This window comes from Pygoscelis adeliae, unplaced genomic scaffold (assembly GCF_000699105.1).
Source record: "Pygoscelis adeliae isolate BGI_AS28 unplaced genomic scaffold, ASM69910v1 Scaffold160, whole genome shotgun sequence".
Classification (NCBI taxonomy): domain Eukaryota; kingdom Metazoa; phylum Chordata; class Aves; order Sphenisciformes; family Spheniscidae; genus Pygoscelis; species Pygoscelis adeliae.
The window spans coordinates 4769357-4788515 of NW_008824035.1; the positions used below are offsets into that span (position 1 = coordinate 4769357).

Sequence of the window (19159 nt, forward strand, 5' to 3'; positions counted from 1 at the left end):
ATATAATAATTACATTCCAAGGACAAGATACATCTGGCACATTGACAGAGTGCAGAGTTTCCCTAATCGCCCAGCCTATGCCTCTGTAAGGATGAAAGTTTCTCGGTCCAGCTAGGTACACGTACACACGCACGTCTCTACCCACCGTGTATCTACCACCTCCTCCCATTCTCTCCTGCAAGCTTATACCAGACAGGTTGTTTCCGAGAACTGTCCTCAGTCACTGACTCTTCCACAACTTCAGGCCCACAGGAAGGTCAAGATTAAGCAACGACAGACTGCCAAGTCTGCTGTCCAAACGCACATTAATGTTGACATGAAAATGATAAAAAACACCAGAAAAATCATTGTTTTGCTTCAGCTAACCTGGCCCTTCACAAGGATCTTCCTTTTGGTCCCTACTAATAAAAAGTGATCAGGTAACGTGCATACAGCTTCATCAACAAGTGACTCAGATATGTGTGGCTGGGTGTAAATTGTGTTACAGTTCCAGGAAAACAGTTAACTGTGTCACAGTTCTGGGAAAACAAACAAACAAAAATGATCAATTCCCAATGAATCTAAACAAATCAGAAGACTTGCTGTTCTCAACCAACCAGGACACTTGACACCCCAGAGCCCTCTCCAAGGGGAGAGGAGGTAACAGCAGCAGTTCAAGCACTTTTCCTGCCCCGCTACCTGATGTGGCATAGTTCTTGTGCCATACAATGACAAACCCTTTGCCTAATAAGCATTGTACAAGATATCTTCATCTTAAGATCTTAATTTATTTCACTTTTTCTGAGCTTCTTAGGATTATCCTAAAGTTTTTCTTAGCTAATCCTGAAAAAGCCCACAACACACACAACTGGTTAGGCAATGTCAAGATACACACAGAAACAACTTTAAAGGATTGATTTACTACTTTCTCTCTCTCTCTGTGTTATTTTAAGGAATGCATACACGCTCTCTATATAAAAATATTATTACATCAAATCTCCCCTGATACTTCTAAGACGTGTCAAAAATTATATCCTATGATAAGTAGTATAGTGAAACAAAAAGACAAACATTTACAGGAAACTTATTTGCCTAAGGGAAGAAATGAATGTGTATGAGAGGGAGAAGAAAAGAAAAATGGAAAGAAAAATCCTGGAGTGCTTCTAAGGAAGGAACTGACATTTTCAGGTCTTCCGCTCATTTATAATTTGGTTGCTAGAAATGTGTCAGCTCATATTTACCAATGCATATTTCAGAGACACACAAAGCCCCTTAAATAATTAGGTAGAAAACTTGCTTTCCTTTTCCATATGGAGCCTGTTTCCTTTCCACGGCCACACAAATAGCTCTTAGAACATACAATTTGTTTTTTATTTGTCCAAAGCATATAGGAAATATTAATTCCAGTAACAAAGACAACTCTTTTTGTACCTTATTCCTGCACTGCAGGGAAACTACCTAGGTGTTCACACTGCATTCATCACCAAGCCATCACTATGCCCCACAACTACATTCAGCCAAAAAGGCTGCCTTAGAGTCAGACGTCAACAGACCATGGCAATTTTCTCCAGTCCCAAGAAAAAAACCTATGGTGTCTTTTGTTTGTTTCTAAAATGACTATTCACATTCATGTTATTATGGAAGCCCATCACGATTCAAGAAGTTACACAACTGTTGCCCACCAAAAGGTTTGCTTTCTCAGTCTCACTTCTGCTGTGGAAACTTAATTTTCAAGAAAGAGGCTGTTACTAATGAAGAGAAAATTCGAGATTGTGTAGGACCGTGGCACTGAAAGCACTTTAGATAATAGTAGGATACAAAGTTCACTTGAGCATTTGCAATGTAGAATAGAGTAAATGGAGCTCAGCTGTGATTTGATGGGAACAAGCAAGTGAACTCAGCTGGACCAAGCTGAGTTTCCCTGTGGTTTCACACCCTAGCATATCAAATGCTGTATTACATTGTAACACTCTACGCTTACTGCCCCAGGATGTTGCAGAGACCAAAAGCAGGGATTGGCTCAAAAAAACTAGACAAACTGATGGAAAAGACCAGCAAGAACTGTCAAATGGAAACACGCACGCACTACCTCAGACTCAAAAGCCCCCAAAACATGTAGTAGTAGTAGTAGTAGTAGTAAAAACCAGAAAGGTAAACCAGGAGAACACTGATGTTATAATTACCCTATTCTATATGCTTTCTTCAAGGGTCCAGGTTAAAATGAAGTTTTGATTGTAACAAAAACTTTGTTGTGTCATTGCTCCACCGAGCATCCCTAAAGCACCTGCCATAGTGTTGGGTGACACTTCCCAAGAACTAAGAAGTTACAAGTCAAACAACTGCCTTGATAGCTGGTCAGAAATGAGTTTGGTTCAGGCAAAATGACATACAGAAATCACAGTGTCTGAAAGTGGATAAAACCCCCAGGACTTCACCTGCTTAATTACCCTTCCAGGTAATTAACCTGGAAGGGTTGCAAATGGTTTGAAGATTGTATCAATTCCACTTTCATTCACCTATCGAGAAGGATCAGCGGATGGGGACACTCACATCCTCTCCTCCCAATTCCCACAGCAGACTCGGGAGAAAAAGACACCTCCACCACCACCCCTATTCCCAGTCCCCACCTTATCTGCACCAGCACTCCATTTCCATACTCTGAGCTGGAGCAGGCAGGGCACAGGTACAAGCCAACAGCAGGCAAACACCTGCGATACAGCCTGGCAAATGGCCACAAGAAGACTTCTCAGAGCTAAACCACATAGGCCTCACACGCATCTGAAAGCAGGGAAGGTTCTTACGGCTGTCATTCCTCGAGTGACTTCAGTGAAAAGCCTGCAGTTCCCTAGTCTACACCTAGGCACTATTTTGACAGATTAAAAAAACAGCAAAAATGTATTTCTTTACAGTATGGAACACACCATTAATTAAGTAACACGATCTAGTATTAAACTCCCATTTTTTAGAGAGTGTGGAAAGGAGATACTTCCAGTAATGCATGTGGAGGTGGCAAAGATGCAATGCCTTTCCTCACCAATTAAATACAGCCATTTGTCTTCTAAAATGTTTATTCGGGAGAGAACTCCTCGGGACTGCAGTTGCAGGAGCACCTTATCAGTAGCAATTTTAACATTATAAATACACTGCTAATCAATCAATGCATTATAAATATCAGCTTCAGCCTTTCAAAGGGAATGAATACAATTAAGGTTATGTAAATTAACTATTCATAAAATAATTGTAGCAATTTACTTCTCTTTTCCAGTATGGAAAATTCTTTAATTGGAACAGACTGCAAATCTCTTCTGATGGAAAAGAACTTCAGGACACATTAAGAAATCCCCCACAAACATATCATGAAAACAACAACATTGTTTGCAATGCTAGTTTTTTCTTCACCCATTCAATATTTATAAATATTGAGAGTTCAGTAGGTCAGCTGATTTATTTTTTTTAAACACATCAAAATATTACTCTAGATATTTGTAAACTGTAGAAGTTATGCTACTACTCTGTTGCAGTTTTGTACACTTGCTATACTTAAGTATCTGGTTTTTTAAAGGTTATTTAAAGAACATGAATATTTACTGTAAAAGATATCTATGTATTTCTATATAGGTAAAATGGTTCTAACCCCAGTATTGTTGTAATCTTTATTAACAACCTACCAGTTACCTAGACAACCAATAAATTATCAAAACTTAGCACTTATCTGTCATTTTTGATTACTAAACTCTTTCCTACTTGTATTGATGTAGTCACAACATAAGACAGCAATAACGAACAGTGCTATTTTAGTAGCATTTTTGTTGATCATAAGTGGAAAATTCATCACAAGGCAATGTAGGCAAATTTTAACTTCGTATGGTGTCCTACGGTACAGCTCTTTCAATATTTTACTACTGATAATTCAATTGCAAAGTTTGCAGAAAATTAAAACAGGATTATGTAAAAATTAAGTGACTACATTCCCAAACACACAGAGCAACACGCACACACATTCGCTTAAGATCAGCCCTCATATACAAAAAGGCGGGTAAACACCAATAGCGGACAATGATGTTACTGAGTGAAAGGGACCAAGTACAAAAGCAGCAGCATGTTTTACCCCAGGGAACCACAGGCCACTAAGATACAGAAAACTGATGCAATGTTGCATTTAAAAATCCCCACAAGACAGTGTTCCCATATCCCTGTTCCCATGTGAAACGTTGCATTTTCCAGGGGCTCTCAGTCCTTCCAAAGCTAGCTGCACGCTACTCTCTAAGCCCAAGCTGCAGCTGCAGAACCACGTTCGAGCACACGGCACCTACACGTACACTGCAGCCACGCTTCACCGGGTACGGGGATATACACCATACACACAAGAAACAGTAAAAAGAAGTCCTTCCAAATTAAAACTGCAACAGTTTTGTTTTAGTGCTTGCTAATTAAGCTCAAGTAAATATAAACAATTTTGTGGAGTTTCAGAATTTCAAAGAAAAACATCCCCCACCTTTTGAACAAATAGCAGAACTTTACAGATCTTGCTTCAAGGCACTTGTCTGTTAAACCAGAAACAGCTGACTTTCCATTGCCCTATACACCATTTTAAATAAAAGGTTTTGTAATTATTTCTCTCTTCAAACCACACTTTTGACAACTAGATTACTGTTAATAAGGTTAAAAACTGTGTATTTTGCCAGCTTTTCTGTACTGAATTAGAAAATAGACACCACTATTTCCTCTCTGACCCCAAACACTAGGCATGTACACAAGGCACTAAGGAAGAAATGGCAAAATAAAAGCTTGCCTGCAATTAAATTAATCAGCTTTCAATTACTGTCAGGATAAAATCACTAAGAGAAGTTCTCAGTCATAGGCTAGCATCAGTATGCGATTGAAAAGATGCAATTTTCAACAGCTGGAATGATATATTCAAAAGCACAAAAAGGAATTAAATGCTCAACTTGTATTAAATTTTTCATTCAAGTTGGATGGAAATTTTTCCTCTTAATTTTTTCACCTTCAAAACTTCATCTACATTCTTCTCTCACTATGGACAACAAAAGGTAGTAAAATTGTCGGTTTCTTCAAGGCTTGTTTGTTTCCTGTTCAGATGCTCCCCGTCCATTACTTCAAATGCTCATTTCAGAGAGAAGCCTGCGGGTTTTTTAACCACATCTATACTTCTGACAGCCAGCGCTCCTGTGGGAGTGATTATTAGTTACTTATAAAATGATGCAGCAAGAAAATTCTTCCTTTTGAGGGTCAATTAATAAAGACTTTTCACACCAAGCACTCGCATCTCAACAAAGAGCTGTCAGGAGGGGTGAATGAATAGCTCGGTGACTATTTCCTCAAACTTTGTGACATAAGGAGAAGCAATGGCTCAAGCTACAGCAGAAAATGAAGTTCACCACAGCATCACATCACCTTGCTCTGTGATCCCTCAATTTGGGATCTGTGGGATTAATCTTTTCTTTATCCCTACACATATATAACAAAGGAGGTAGAAAGACACAGTGTTTCTATATGTAACACACCGATACCAGAATACAGCAAACTTCAAAATAAAATTAAAAAAAAAAATTAAAAAAGATCAGAACAACTTCGATTCTCCCCAGGTGCTTGCACCTGCAAACAACCAGACACAGATGAAGAAAGGCTGCCGTTGACAGCAGCCTACATATGACCAATGCAAAAAGAGAAAAGGGATCCTTTCCTCTTTTTTTTTTTTTTTTCCCCCTTTCTCCTTTCTTTCGGCAAGGTTATGTGTTTGGCCAGGTCAATTCTTTACTCCAGCCATCTAAGACACTCGAGCATCAGCACAAGATAAAGGCAAAGTTACCTCTTTAGTCAGCAGTTTGCACCAGGCCATCTTAAGTTCAAAATCTGACATCTGCTTTGAGGCTGCTATGGCCTGACTTTCATCTTTCCCCAACCACTAGTTTCTACTGCTCCTTCACACAAGTGCTACAACTTGCTAGATCCATGGTGAGTCAGTTCAGGGAACTAAACCAGGAAGAAAAGCAACTCTCCATCCTCCACCTGCTTCAGCTCTGTGAACCACACAAAGCAAATTTCTGTCAGCACATCACTGAATTAACGTCTCCTTAGACTACCATTGCCTGTAATCTTGCAGTAGTGACATATCTCTGTCTCCTTCAATGAAGATGGACCGATGTTTGTGTCCCCGCTCCCATGACAGCACAGTACAGTGCTGTACACATACGCATCATGAAGTCTGAACACAATAGCAGAAAAAATCAAGGAGTTCATCTTCTTAACAGAAACTCTTCTACGGGCACGGGTTATACTTTTAACTTATGTCCACAAGGGGACATGAACGCTTTAGATCGAGGCAAGACCACCGAGAGTAGTGTACCATATGTTGAACAAAAAAACTTCATAAAGCCACTGTGGAAGTTGTCTCAGAACTCCACAAACTCATTAATGTAAAATCAGATTTTATATATTACTTATTAAAGACTCCTGTTCAAATGGTTAAAAGATGAAAGAGTGGTAACAGTGCAACATAGACAGAACTAAAGTAATTAGGGTACCTCAAAAACGGATTAAGGTGTCATTTAATTTTTCAATTTAAAACTTTCCTGGAGCTCTACAGCCTTTCTTTAATGTTCTTTCAAGGTATTCTTCTGGTATATACTGATAAGTATTTAAAATGGTATTCTTGCATAATAGTTTGCCTTGGAATTCCTTTAACTTAAAATAAAGGCTGTCAAGGAAAAATACCAATATACGCACCATATGGCAGCCTTCCTTCACACCTACATATGAAAACAAATTACAGATACATTACATGAAAGCTATGGTGATTAGCTCATCTTATTTACCTACATGCCAAAACTACAAACACCAAAGTATCTTCCCAAAGACCACCTGACGCTTTTCCTACCCTTATTATTCAGATTTCTTTTGGTACTGTGTAACAGTAGCCAAGAACAGAATCCTACTGCACACAGTACAAACACTGGTAGCCTCTGCTCTCAAAACTTCTCAAGGACACAAGGAAAATACGAAACAGGAAGAGAAGCAGCATGCCTAAAAAAGAGAGACCAGACCCAGCCCAAGTCCCAGCTCTTTCTGGAGGAAGGGAAGCAAGTGTGCCAGTGGCAAGGAGGGATCCTTACCCAAGTGACAGTGCAGTTGTTTTGGTACAACCCAAGGGACAGAGCAGGGGACAAAATGAGGAACCAAGGTGGAACATTAGACCAGGACTCGTAGAGCCCTGCAGGATTTATTTTGATTTAAATGCACGGGGCCACTGGAGGTCCTCAATACTGCCAAATGCTTCAAATGTTTGTATTTCACCATGAACAGGCACCATGGCAAGAGGTGATACTTTAAATAATAATTTTCTTCATAAATTAAGCTGAGATTTTCAAATTATCAATAAGCTGTAAAAGTTTGTCCAAACAGTGAGATACCAATTGTTTCCAGTCTTCACATTTTAATCAGCAGATCTACTTCGCAAGAAATTTGGAGTTCCTCTTCTTGCCCATCACTTCCTACATCTAAAAGAGGATTAATTAGAGACAGCCAAACGTAAAGAAAGGACCACATGTTAACCCTCTGGAGCTCCTTCCCCAGCCCTCCTGCTGTGCCTGTGCTGTGGCACTGCTAGCTACCCAATGGAATTTTGTTTGCTAAGAGCTACGCTGACTGCGCCCACTTGAATTTACCACATTTGTGGTTACTGACATCACAGCCATGGGAAGGGGTTCGAACTCTCCATTACTTCTGGGAGATCAAAACTTCTGGTCTGCTTTGTTACTACAAGTCTTGCATTTAGCTCTCAGTTTTGTCACTGAATTTGGGTAACTACCTAAATTTATGAACCTGTGTTTCCAGATCTCTGAGAGTTTCTTAACAGCCTGCTGTAATTTCTCTTATGGCTTTTGTTGGGGGTTTTTTAATTGCTATTTTGGGAAGGTCCTCAACTATTCTACAAATGCAAAAAAAAAACTGTATTAAGAAATCGTGCCTGAGAAAACCCTTTTGTGCATGCTTTTCAGAAAGTCTAGCTGTTGTTTTTGTACGTGTGATCAAATCAAAAAATATCCTTATCTTCCTGTTATTTCCCTGTAGCTGAATTGGCAGGTTTTGGGGTTGGGTTTTTTTTCCTTTTTTTTTAAAAGGTCACACAAAAAAGATCTACCTGATTGATGAGACCTTATATACTACTTGTTCCTGTCACACCTATTCCTTTGTGGGCACCCGTGTCTGTACTTCAAACAATGCAGCTGATTGGGTACTTAACATTGATATTTGTGGCAAAGTTTGATGAGCCCTTCAAGGATGACTGAGATGTAATTTTTTAAGCCACTTAGTAACTACTTGAGAGCTGTTATGGAGATCCATAGTAACAATACAGATATTCCTTGAGGGTTGACTCTGGGTAGCTTCCCTGGCAGATATAAATGCTAGTGCTAAAATGTCAAGGATTTATAATTATGATGGCGGATGCATAAAACACATAAAACAAGCCTTATTAGGGTTGACTGAAGTAAATATACCAAAGGACATTCCTCCTTTCTTCTTTAAAAGATCCGTGTTCAATGCTATTTGTAGCCTGTCACACTCATTATGTTTTCATGTGAAATAGCTTCTGAGTTTTGCTAGATAACAAATGCCCTTTGTTTTTATTCTTCCTCTATCCAAGTGAAAAAACAAATGGAAGGAGGACTGTAAAATGCAAGACTGATTATTTCCTTTCCGTTTACCTTGAAACTGAGTACTTTCACCTCTGTGGACTTTAAAGAAGACAAGCTAATTCAGGGGAGTCCGTTTAAAATGGCACTATAGAAATGTAGATATTAATATCAAAGACTGCATTACTTACTAGAACCATGCTTGTCAAATGCACTTATTGTAATCAGCCATTGAAAAGGAAAAATTTACTGTACCATGGTATCTGAAATAAGACAGTTTATCCTTAGAAATTTAAGTAACATCTTAGTTACTATATTGTGGGTAAGCATCAATAAATGTTCACTTTCATAACATGAATTATAGTAATTCCATAATATGAATTATCTTACCTTAAAATACTATTTTAATGCTAAACGAACAGCTTAGTCCAATTCCATTGGCAAGCCTCCTATGGAACACACAATCAAACAAGCCAGTAACACAAAAACCACTTCTTGATAGAACGAGCACCTTTGTTGAACAAAGAACCCACAGTAACACTGGATACTCCAAGCCACACATGGAGAAGCGAGGCAGAGGGGTGGAAAGCCAGATGAGGAGAGCTCAAACTGCTCCCAATTCCTACTGCAGCACAAGGCGTTCCTGCAGCCCACTCCTACTTTAGCAGGCACCTTGCCTGTCAGAAGTATGCAGCAGACCTCTCCAGCAAACTGCATCAACCTCTTCTCCCCACCTTCTCACCCCTTTCTGGATGCTTTGGAAGTCCTGGAAAAGCCGATGGGTTGTAAAAATCCAGCCTGTTGGGCAGTCCTGATTTAAGGCACAAAGAAATGTTTAAGTGGACTGCTGCTGAGCATTCAGTTACAGACAAAACTCCAAGAAGAAACTGAGCAGCTCTTGGACTCGCAAGCTTCTTCATTGCTCGGGCTTTTTAACAGGGTTTCTAAGGAACCCAAAGTGGGAACAAACAGGCATCAATCCAGCCAGGACAGAATCATGTGCGAGGTGGTACTAGGCATGTGGATCCACACTTGCTAGCACCCACAGTATCCTCAGTCCTCCTTTCCAGTAGTTTCCTTCCCACTCCACTCATACCCTGTGCATACTTTTCAGCCCATCCACACGTATGTTTGTGGACTCTGACAAATCCCCATTAACTATGATGCCATTTAAGGTGGCTGAAACATTGCACAGCTTTGTATAAAAGGGGCAGAAGCTGATGGGGAAGCAAGAGAGACGCTGCTCCCTGCTAGCTTTCCCCATTCCAGTCACATCTGATCCGAATATAGGACTTGATAGGGCTGAAAGGGAGCTGGGAAAAATGAATTTAGGGAGCCCATCACCATTTCTCCTAATTGCTCTGCTTGTAATCCTTCTTAGCTACAAAGGCTTGGAGAAAACCTTGGCCTTCAGTACACTGCCAGATGTACTTGCAGCACTGTCCTGGTTTCAACAGGGATAGAGTTAATTTCCTTCCTAGTAGCTGGTACAGTGCTGTGGTTTGGATTTAGGATGGGAACAAAATTGATAAGGCACCGATGTTTTAGTTGTTGCTAGGTAATGATTACACTAGTCAAGGACTTTTTAGTTTCCCCTGCTCTACCGACTGAGAAGGCTGGAGGTGCACAAGAAGCTGGGAGGGGGCACAGCCAAATTGGCCAAAGAAACATTCCATACGATGTGACATCATGCTCAGTACATAAACTGGGGAAAGCTGGCCGAGGGGCCGCTGCTCGGGGAACGGCCTGGGCATCGGTCGGCGGGTGGTGAGCAACTGCACTGTGCATCATTTGCTTTGTGTATTATTATTATTATTATTATTATTATTCTATTGTTTTTATTATTTTATTTCAATTATTAAACTGCTTTTATCTCAACCCACAAGTTTTTCTCACTTCTACTCTTCAAATTCTCTCCTCCATTCCACCGGGGGGGGAGGAGTGAGTGAGTGAGCGGCTGTGTGGTACTCAGTTGCTGACTGAGGTTAAACTACAACAAGCACCAACAATTTTTACTTGTTCTCTCTTTTGTCTTCTAGTGTCTTGGCTGCATATGATGAATACAAAATTTAAGGAAGGAGAGTCCTCCAAGGTAGCTTGTTAACCTTGAGATTATATAGACATGTGAAAATCCTCAGAAATCTAAACCAAAGTAAACTGTGGTGAAGAGACGTTATACCATTTCAGTAAGATCAGAGGGTATAATTGAAATTCTTAGGAATTTGCATGGCTCTTCATACTCTAGTCAATCATTTATGATGTTAAAAAGCACTTTGTGTTTGTAACTAAGCACTTCAACTTTCATATCTTTTCCAGATTCCAGTTTAATGAGTAGGGCCCACAGAACAATTTAAGTTGGAAGGGACTTCTGGAAGTCACTGGTCCAGTCCTTCACTCAAAGTAGGGCCACGGTGGCACTTAGTTCAAACTTTAAAGTTGGCTCAGGTTGCACAGAGCTCAACCCAGTTTTGTGCACCTCCAAGGACGAAGATTTCCCAAGTCTCTGGGCACCTGTTCCAGTGCTTGACCACCCTCATGGTGCAAAAAAAAAAGTTTCTCATATCTTACTGGACTCTTCCTCATGACCATTTAATGTCCATTACCTCTTGTCTTCTCACTGTGAACTTTCAAGAAGGCAGGGTGTAGTCTTCTCTACACCCTCCCATTCAGTAGTTGTAGACAGCAATAAGATCCCCCCTTATCCTATGAAGTTCACTCACCCTCTCCCCCCACGTCATATGTTTAATCCCTGATCATGTTTGGTGACCCTGTGCTGAGCTTGTTCCAAGTATGTCAATGTCTTTCTTCCACAAAGGAGACCAAAACTGGACACAATAGTCTAGCTGTGGCGTCACAAGTGCCAAACAGAGAGGCGGAATGGCTTCCCTTGACTTGACGGCTACACTCCTGCTCACCACCTGAATGTGCATTTAGCCTTCTTAGCTGTAAAGCTAAGAAAAACCCAGATCAACTTCTACCAAGTCACTCTTTTTTCCCCTCTCTCCCTAATTTGACAGTATGCATCGTGTAAAAATAGGTTTTTGCTTTGGCCACAATTACTCAAAGACAGCGTATGAATTAGCTGTTTATTTGTTACTAAATGGCTTTGGTCCTTTTAGAGGACATTATGGGATGGGGGAATGGAACTTCAGAAGTAAAAAAAAAGCAGCACAAAAAATACTTGAATTGTAAAACCCATCAGAAAGTGTAAAACCATCTGTACAGCATAACACACGCAACAACTTTCATTAGTACAGACAGGCTTGATAAATCTTGGGATGTTGCCACACATCATACAATTCTCACACTGTGTTTCTGCCTGTGCAGAAAAACATTTCAGTATTTACAACTGCCAAGAGTCCTATTCTTACTGATGCCTCGTTTAGCGAGACTGCATTATTTGCCCTGTCTCTGACAGTTTATATGTCAGGCTCTAGAAAGGCAAAAGTAAGCTTACAAAACTGGTTGTCACCTTGCTGAGGAAAGGTCTGCCCCTAATGATAAACTAATGCTACCAGTCTCTACCAGTTTGTTATTAATTCTGTCAACAAACAGTATTCTTAGGGGGTTTCTAGTGTGTTATGATAATGCATACATACCCCTTTGAAAAAATAGAAAATAAACACCTTTTGCCTTTCACACAGTGACCTCATTTTGAGAAGAGTCATGACCCTATATGCTTCAGCAGCAGCTGACCTTGACCTTGAGCAACCATGTCCCTAAAGTAAGCTCCTAAATGTCATGATCCTTTTATGCATAAAATTTGAGACACAGAAGAATAGAAGAAGAGTGGAGAGAAGTCTAACAAAAGTGCAACAGGAATGTCACCAAAATCCTCAGAATGTATTCAGTAATTGGCTAGTTCACATAGCTTGTTTTATTATACTCAGTAATAGAAGACTACAAAGTCCATCAGTGTCACTCACAGAAGAACTGTTTTCTTTTTTTTTTTAAAGGCATACCAGTTTAAGAAGTCTACAACAACTAGAGAAGAAACCTATAAAGTTAGGCTCTCTCAGAAGATCAGTGACACACAAAATAGTGAAACGTTCAGAAACTTTAAAAGAAGTGTGGTGGTTCCAAACACTGCAGTTCCAGAAATATACGTTCCCAAATGAACTACCAGAACAGAAGGACTAGAAAAAATATTTTGACTTGACATCTTAATGCACCATTACTGTGAAAACAATGAAATGAAAAGTAAAATTTCCAGAGATAGTCACAGCTCTGCCAATAACAAAAAACCCTTCAGTGACAATTACTCCTTTGAGCAATCAGTTCATAACAGACATCCTACTGCTGCCTTGCTCATTATACTACTTAAAGAACGATCTATGTGTTAGAAATTTCGGTCATTTTTTACCCTAGCATTAGCTGCCCACAGCATAATTTCATAGTTAAGTTTCTTAATTTCTTAGTAAACAAATTAAATGCTGACATCATGTTCAAGATCCACAGCCAAATTAAACATACTATTTTAAGGTTTTCCAACAGAGAGAATTCAGAATACAACCGAGAAAATGGTATTTGCAAAGCTAGTAGCAGCTATTTATGTATACATATATGTTACGCATCCCTTGGACATGAACGTGTTTGCAAGCAAACAAGATCTCACATATGTACCCTTTTACTACCCACGCATTGGTACTTGTTATTCAAATATGAACACATCCTATTAAAACAGAATACACATGAAAAAATAACAACCATTCAAACAATTACAACACTAGGAATGTTCTTGTCCTTCCACAATAGTATAGGATCTAAAAAATAAAACCAAAGTACATTTTCCATAAGTGATATTATAATTGCTCATTAGATGGATTTTGACACGATCCTCATTTCCAAGGCTGAATTTCAATGCCCTATTAAGTATAGTGTTGAACATTTACTTGATGCAGGGTTTTGTAACATTTAGCTATAAAAATGTGAACTGCAAGTCTGACCTCTGAACAGTGATTAAAATTATCTTAACATTTCTTAAGGAGACTATCTTCTGTAAGAAAAGCATTGAAAGAAAAGGAAACTTTTCTGTTGTATTGAATATACTGCAAAATACTGAGCATGGTTTTTTACCTACACTAATTAAACTAAAACTTTTTATTAGATAATAAAAAACACTGAAAAATATATTTAACCAAGAAGTTGAATTCAATTAACAGATTCCTGTTACTCTGAAATATTGTGATCTGAAGCTTCCTTTTTTTGGGGAAAAAAAAAAAAATCTTCATGCTTAGGGCATAGTTTAATTTTGATTACAGTAGTTTGAATATTCTGCAAAACAGTGATATGTCTTGAGAGTAAATGACTTCAGACCATTCAGATCATTACTCAGAAATTTCAAATGTGATTTTTCAGAGAAGCTTGTTCATCCATTTTCCACTCCTCATTACAAATGATAAAGGGACCTATTCATAAAGCAAAGCAGTTTTTATAAAAAGAACCTCAAAATGAATGATATACCAGGCTCTACTTTCAAAAGTAAGCTAAACTGCTCAATAAACAATGCAATGGGAGAGGAGTACAATACTTTTGGCTAATAGAAAATTCTCCCAAAATGTGTCAGTTGTCATGAATCTTCCAATATCTTGAATATCATGAAGAGTCACCAAAACTGAAGCCACACAACTAGCCAAGTATTTTAGCCTCCTCCAGAAAAAAGAACATGGCTATTCCTCGAGCTATCTGTGCTGAGGGCTCACCAGACCCTGTAAAAGGGAATTCAAGTTTTTCCAGCTTTACTACTAGTACTTGAATGGATTCACAGTAGAATCACATTTGCCTTCCTCACTGCCACAACACCTCATTACCTGACATTATTCTAACGGTCTGAAATATATGAACGTTCAAGTCGGTAGAAAATGCTAACAACATTGATTCAGTTCTTTGTCTACTTTTATGGAAGATTTTTTAAACAAATTTTTTCTTCCAGTAAAAAAATAGTAATAATAATACCCTATTATGGGTGTGACATTCTTGCTCCTCTGAATCAGTTCCTCCATGTGTACGGCTTTCCATTCTTCTGTGGCTACACCACACCGAGCATTCAGTCCCCTCCAGGTAAGACACGCTTCCATAACAGCACACTCTTTGAGGCTCCCTAGGCTTTACAAAACCCAAGGGAAAAAAAAAAAATCCAGACAAAGTAACAAACATATTCACACTGCCTTGAACCCTTATCCTCCAGTCAAATTATTTTCTTTCCAAGAGACCAAGAGTGTTCTTTCACACTTAGCTGAAATCAAGTCTCAGGGGTTCCTATCCAGTGTAAGTTAAATAGCTTTCTATTAGTAATTCAGCAGGCACACACACTGCAGAACTTGACACTGGTCTTCGGGAAGGTCCCCAAAAATAACTTCACTCCTGATTTAAAGATCTGGATGCCTAAACCGCTTAAAAAACAACAATAACAACAACAACAAAGCAAAAAAAACCCCACCACACACAACAAACCAAAACAACACACCACACACACTCTGCAGCTATGAATGGGAGCCACAGCTGGCAAACCCAAGGATGCCCACTATCCACTTTGACACAAATTGAAGAGGGAGATGTTTAAGAGGCCAAAAATGCCACTCCTTTCTCTCTTTTCTCACAGTTTTAACTTTAATCTAAAAGTTAAATCGAGGCACCACACAGTCTGAGGCTGCAGACTGGCGCCCAAAGGCCAGGCTCAGTTCGGTCACTCTTACTGGGAGCTCCGTGGCCGAATACTAACACCACACCAGAATGGCATTTCCATCAGCCTCCCCCAGAAGGTCGGTGCTCAGGAGAAGTGCACCCTCCAGGTATTCCCTGCACAGACATTCAGGCATTTCAGAAAATCTGAGGAACAAAAAATAACAGAAGTTCATCTACTCTTCAGAGGCATTAGAAGCGGAGGAGAATCTGCCAAATATCTATTGCACGGGATATCAAAACAGAAGTAACTGATCATTGTGGGTGGATAAAAGACTGGTTTTATTCCTCTCAGTTGCATTTGAACTTAGAATTAATTTTAAATACGTTAGGCCAACACAAGTCAAACACAAAGACATTATAAAATATGTGACAAGGGGTATGCACTCTAAACAGCAGTTCTGGCCAAGTTTATGGTAAAAATCTGTTTTTGCTCTTTGCCTTCTCCTATACATACTGTTTAGGTTACCTGGGAAAAATATACAGTTTTCAATCAAAATGAAGTTTGCAGAGCTGTGTTTCTAGCCTGCTGATCCTTCCCTATGTCAGTAGTCTACTAATAACTAATTAGTCCTTGGCCTCTTGACCTTCAGGGCTTTAGTACAGGGAAGAGGCAAGAAAGTCAGCTCCATCCTCTTCCCTGGGCTCCAGTCCAAAGTCATCGCAATAATTACTAGAAGGCTTCTGCTAGCCTGCTAGCTACTTCTCTCCTTCCGTGCTTTCAGACTCTATCAAGAAACTCCCCAGCTTCTGTTGACCCAGCAGAGCTCTTAGTCTTTGGACATGTCACCCCACTCCACCAGGATTATAATAATTTATTCTAATCATTTCTGATCTACTCTTCAACCACAACTTGGCAGCATGGAGAGAGGTAGGCTGCTGTGTGATCTGTAAGGTAATGTGAATTAGACTAAGAAAAGTAGCAAGATTCCACAGCCAATTCCTACCCTCCACAGGATTGCTCACAGGTAGCATGTTCCTGTGAAACATTTTAAGGAAACTCAAACTATTGAAGAGGGGAAAGCCTAGAGCTAACCACATGGAATTAGAGCTTCCTGAAGAGATAAAATGATGAGCTCCTGACAGCCATAGCTGCCACTTCTTGGCAAAGAGTATATTCTCATTTCAGTTTATCTAGGCAATTCAATTCAACAATAAGTTTATTCAAAATGAAAAATCATCTGAGAACTGCAAAGCGGGGAAGCTTACCAGTCTTACTTTCTTACAGGCTCTGAATAAAAACTAAATGCAAGAGCTGAGTGCCGTCATCTCCAAGACCCTGAAAGATCTCCTGGTCTCATCTACTCTATCAGCTGCATAGTCTATCACACATCATCTGCAAAATGCTTCTGTTCAATATATCAGCTTTAAATGCAAAACTCTCCCCAATACACATCCAGAATGTTTCCCATTTTTTCTTAACTAAAATTAATTTTAGTTCTATGCAGTTCTAATTGAACTTCAATTACTAAAACTAGCTTGGCAGAAGCCATGAAGAAGAAATTAATATTCTACTAAATAAGAACTGTCACTCAGCATTTCCTAAGCTAAATGTAAAAATTAAGACTCTGAATAAATGTGCGCTAAGTATCATCGCATAAATATGCATATAATGCATCTTCTTCATAAAGTGTTAAATTTAATGTAAAGACATTTAATTGCACATCAACATTTTAGCTGTGATCAATCACTGAAAATCAATGATTCTTTTAAGTAAATGTAGAAATATATTTAATTCAAATCCAATTACTTTAAATACATTTTTTTTATTTCTCAATCACTTAGACTTCAGTCAGTTCACTCTCCGGTTAGGAAATGGGATCTCAGGACATAACCCCACTAACTACAAACACATATTTTCCCTTCTGCAATCAACACAGTTGTTATGCTGACAGTGAAATCAATTGCTGACCCAAATTTCTCATCCAAAAGTGCATCACTGAGGGTTCACCCACACTCAATCTCTTTACCAAAGTTTTTTTTATGCCATTAAAATATTCCAATCCTATTATAATGCAAATATAAAGGGGTAGAGAGAGCACGCATAATACCATTAACAGTCAGAGATTTCTTGGTCCCCATTATCAGATATTAATTCTCACATTAACTGAAGTTTTGTTAAAAAAAAAAAAAAAAAAAAAAAACAAACCACAAATCCATTAGCAGCTGCATTAAAAGTGAACAAAAGAGGCAACAACTGCTGATGTGATTATGTATCTAACCCTTTTTGAAAGTTTCTGTATCCAAGAGCACCAAACACTCATTGTTTCAACTTTCATTTCATACCAGGTATGTAAGTACATGTTACTGAAAGGCAGCCTTGACAGGGTTTCCCCCATCTCAGTATTTTTAGCAAGCTTTGAAAACCAGTCATTTTTAGCAAGTCTCTAGATGGTTTCCTTTAAGGTCTTTTAAAGCCATAATACAGTAGTTTTGGGGGGAAGAAGGAAAAAAAAGCATTTTTGTGTACAAGGAGCATGTTTCAGTTTCAACTGCACCAACGTGGCAGGTGCCAGCCATGAGCCTGCCAGCAGATGGAAGAGCCCATCTCAAGCAGGCACTTGGAACATTCTCAACTACCTGCCCAGGTGTACCCTGTATCATGAAAACTCCTTTACACGCTTCTCTCTACTGCATATGATGGTACATGATCCTGTTAGTGAGAACAGTCAAAGTAGCCTGCCATTTCACACAGGAGGGAGGATACCAAGCAAACAGCTACACTTTAGCTGTAAAAAGAGTATACAAACAGCACTTTTCCACCCTAACAGTGACTTTATTCCTAGATGAACATGGGCGAATGAAAGGTAGATCCTGTGTGCTAAATACATTTTCAACACGACTTGTATCCTCTCTTTTACAAATCCACAAGTCCAAGATTCTCAAATCAGTACTACATAAACAGAAATCATGTAAATTCATAGCACATCACTGTTGTAGTCATATTCCCACTCCCTGCAGGAGTCTATCATTACATTGCCTCATCTTGGACATGTGTTGACCAACTTGGTTAGTCTATAAACCTCCCCCAAAACAAGATCATCCAAAACATCATTAGAATTGCCCTAAAATGTACTGTACATCCAACCAGATCATAGGTTCACCAATATTCAGGAAGTCACTCAACTAAAATTTCCTCAGGTATTGTTAAAAAACACAGATTACATCATCTGAGTCACTAATGGATGGAGATTGATCTACATCACAGGTACTTTCTCCACATCTTACAAATATGAAGCCCACCGACCTCTTATAGCCCTTCTGAAATGTTTGGCACTTCCACTATTCCCTCACAGATGTACACATTACCAATTAATCATCACCACACGGAGTGTCAGCACAGAGGTTAAGGGTTGAATATACTCACTTCAATCTTACTTTGGAACTCCTTCAGTATATTCCAAAACAAAAACAAAATATAAGTAAAAAAAATTAAAGAATTTATATCTACACTCAAATACAGTATGTAGCACTATGAATTGCCCTATAATCATGAGTAAATTGATTTTAAGGTACCACAAAATCCCAGTTCTAGCTCCACTATCATTATATTGATTCAGATACTTTTAACAACAAGGTAAACTGATAATCTATGAAACTTAAAGCATATACAAATACTATTAAAGTATCCTAAAAAGAAACATGAACTAAAAATTAGCAGCTCTGCTAGTAAACAGGAATTGCAAGGCATTTGATTATTTTTTTATTCAACACTTTTTTTTTTTTTAAATCTACTACAAACAGTGTAAGACAATATGAAGAATTTCTCCATATTCTTAGTGGATGACATATTAATGCCATTAGTTAAACACTTTCTATTTCCACAAACAGAAAATACAGAACAG

General features: G+C 38.9%; 1 protein-coding gene across 1 annotated transcript in view; it reads right to left on the reverse strand.

Annotated features, from left to right (window-relative positions):
• The window catches only part of PARD3B (par-3 family cell polarity regulator beta), a 415216-nt gene that overhangs the window by 301185 nt on the left and 94872 nt on the right, over positions 1 to 19159 (reverse strand). The window lies entirely within an intron of this gene.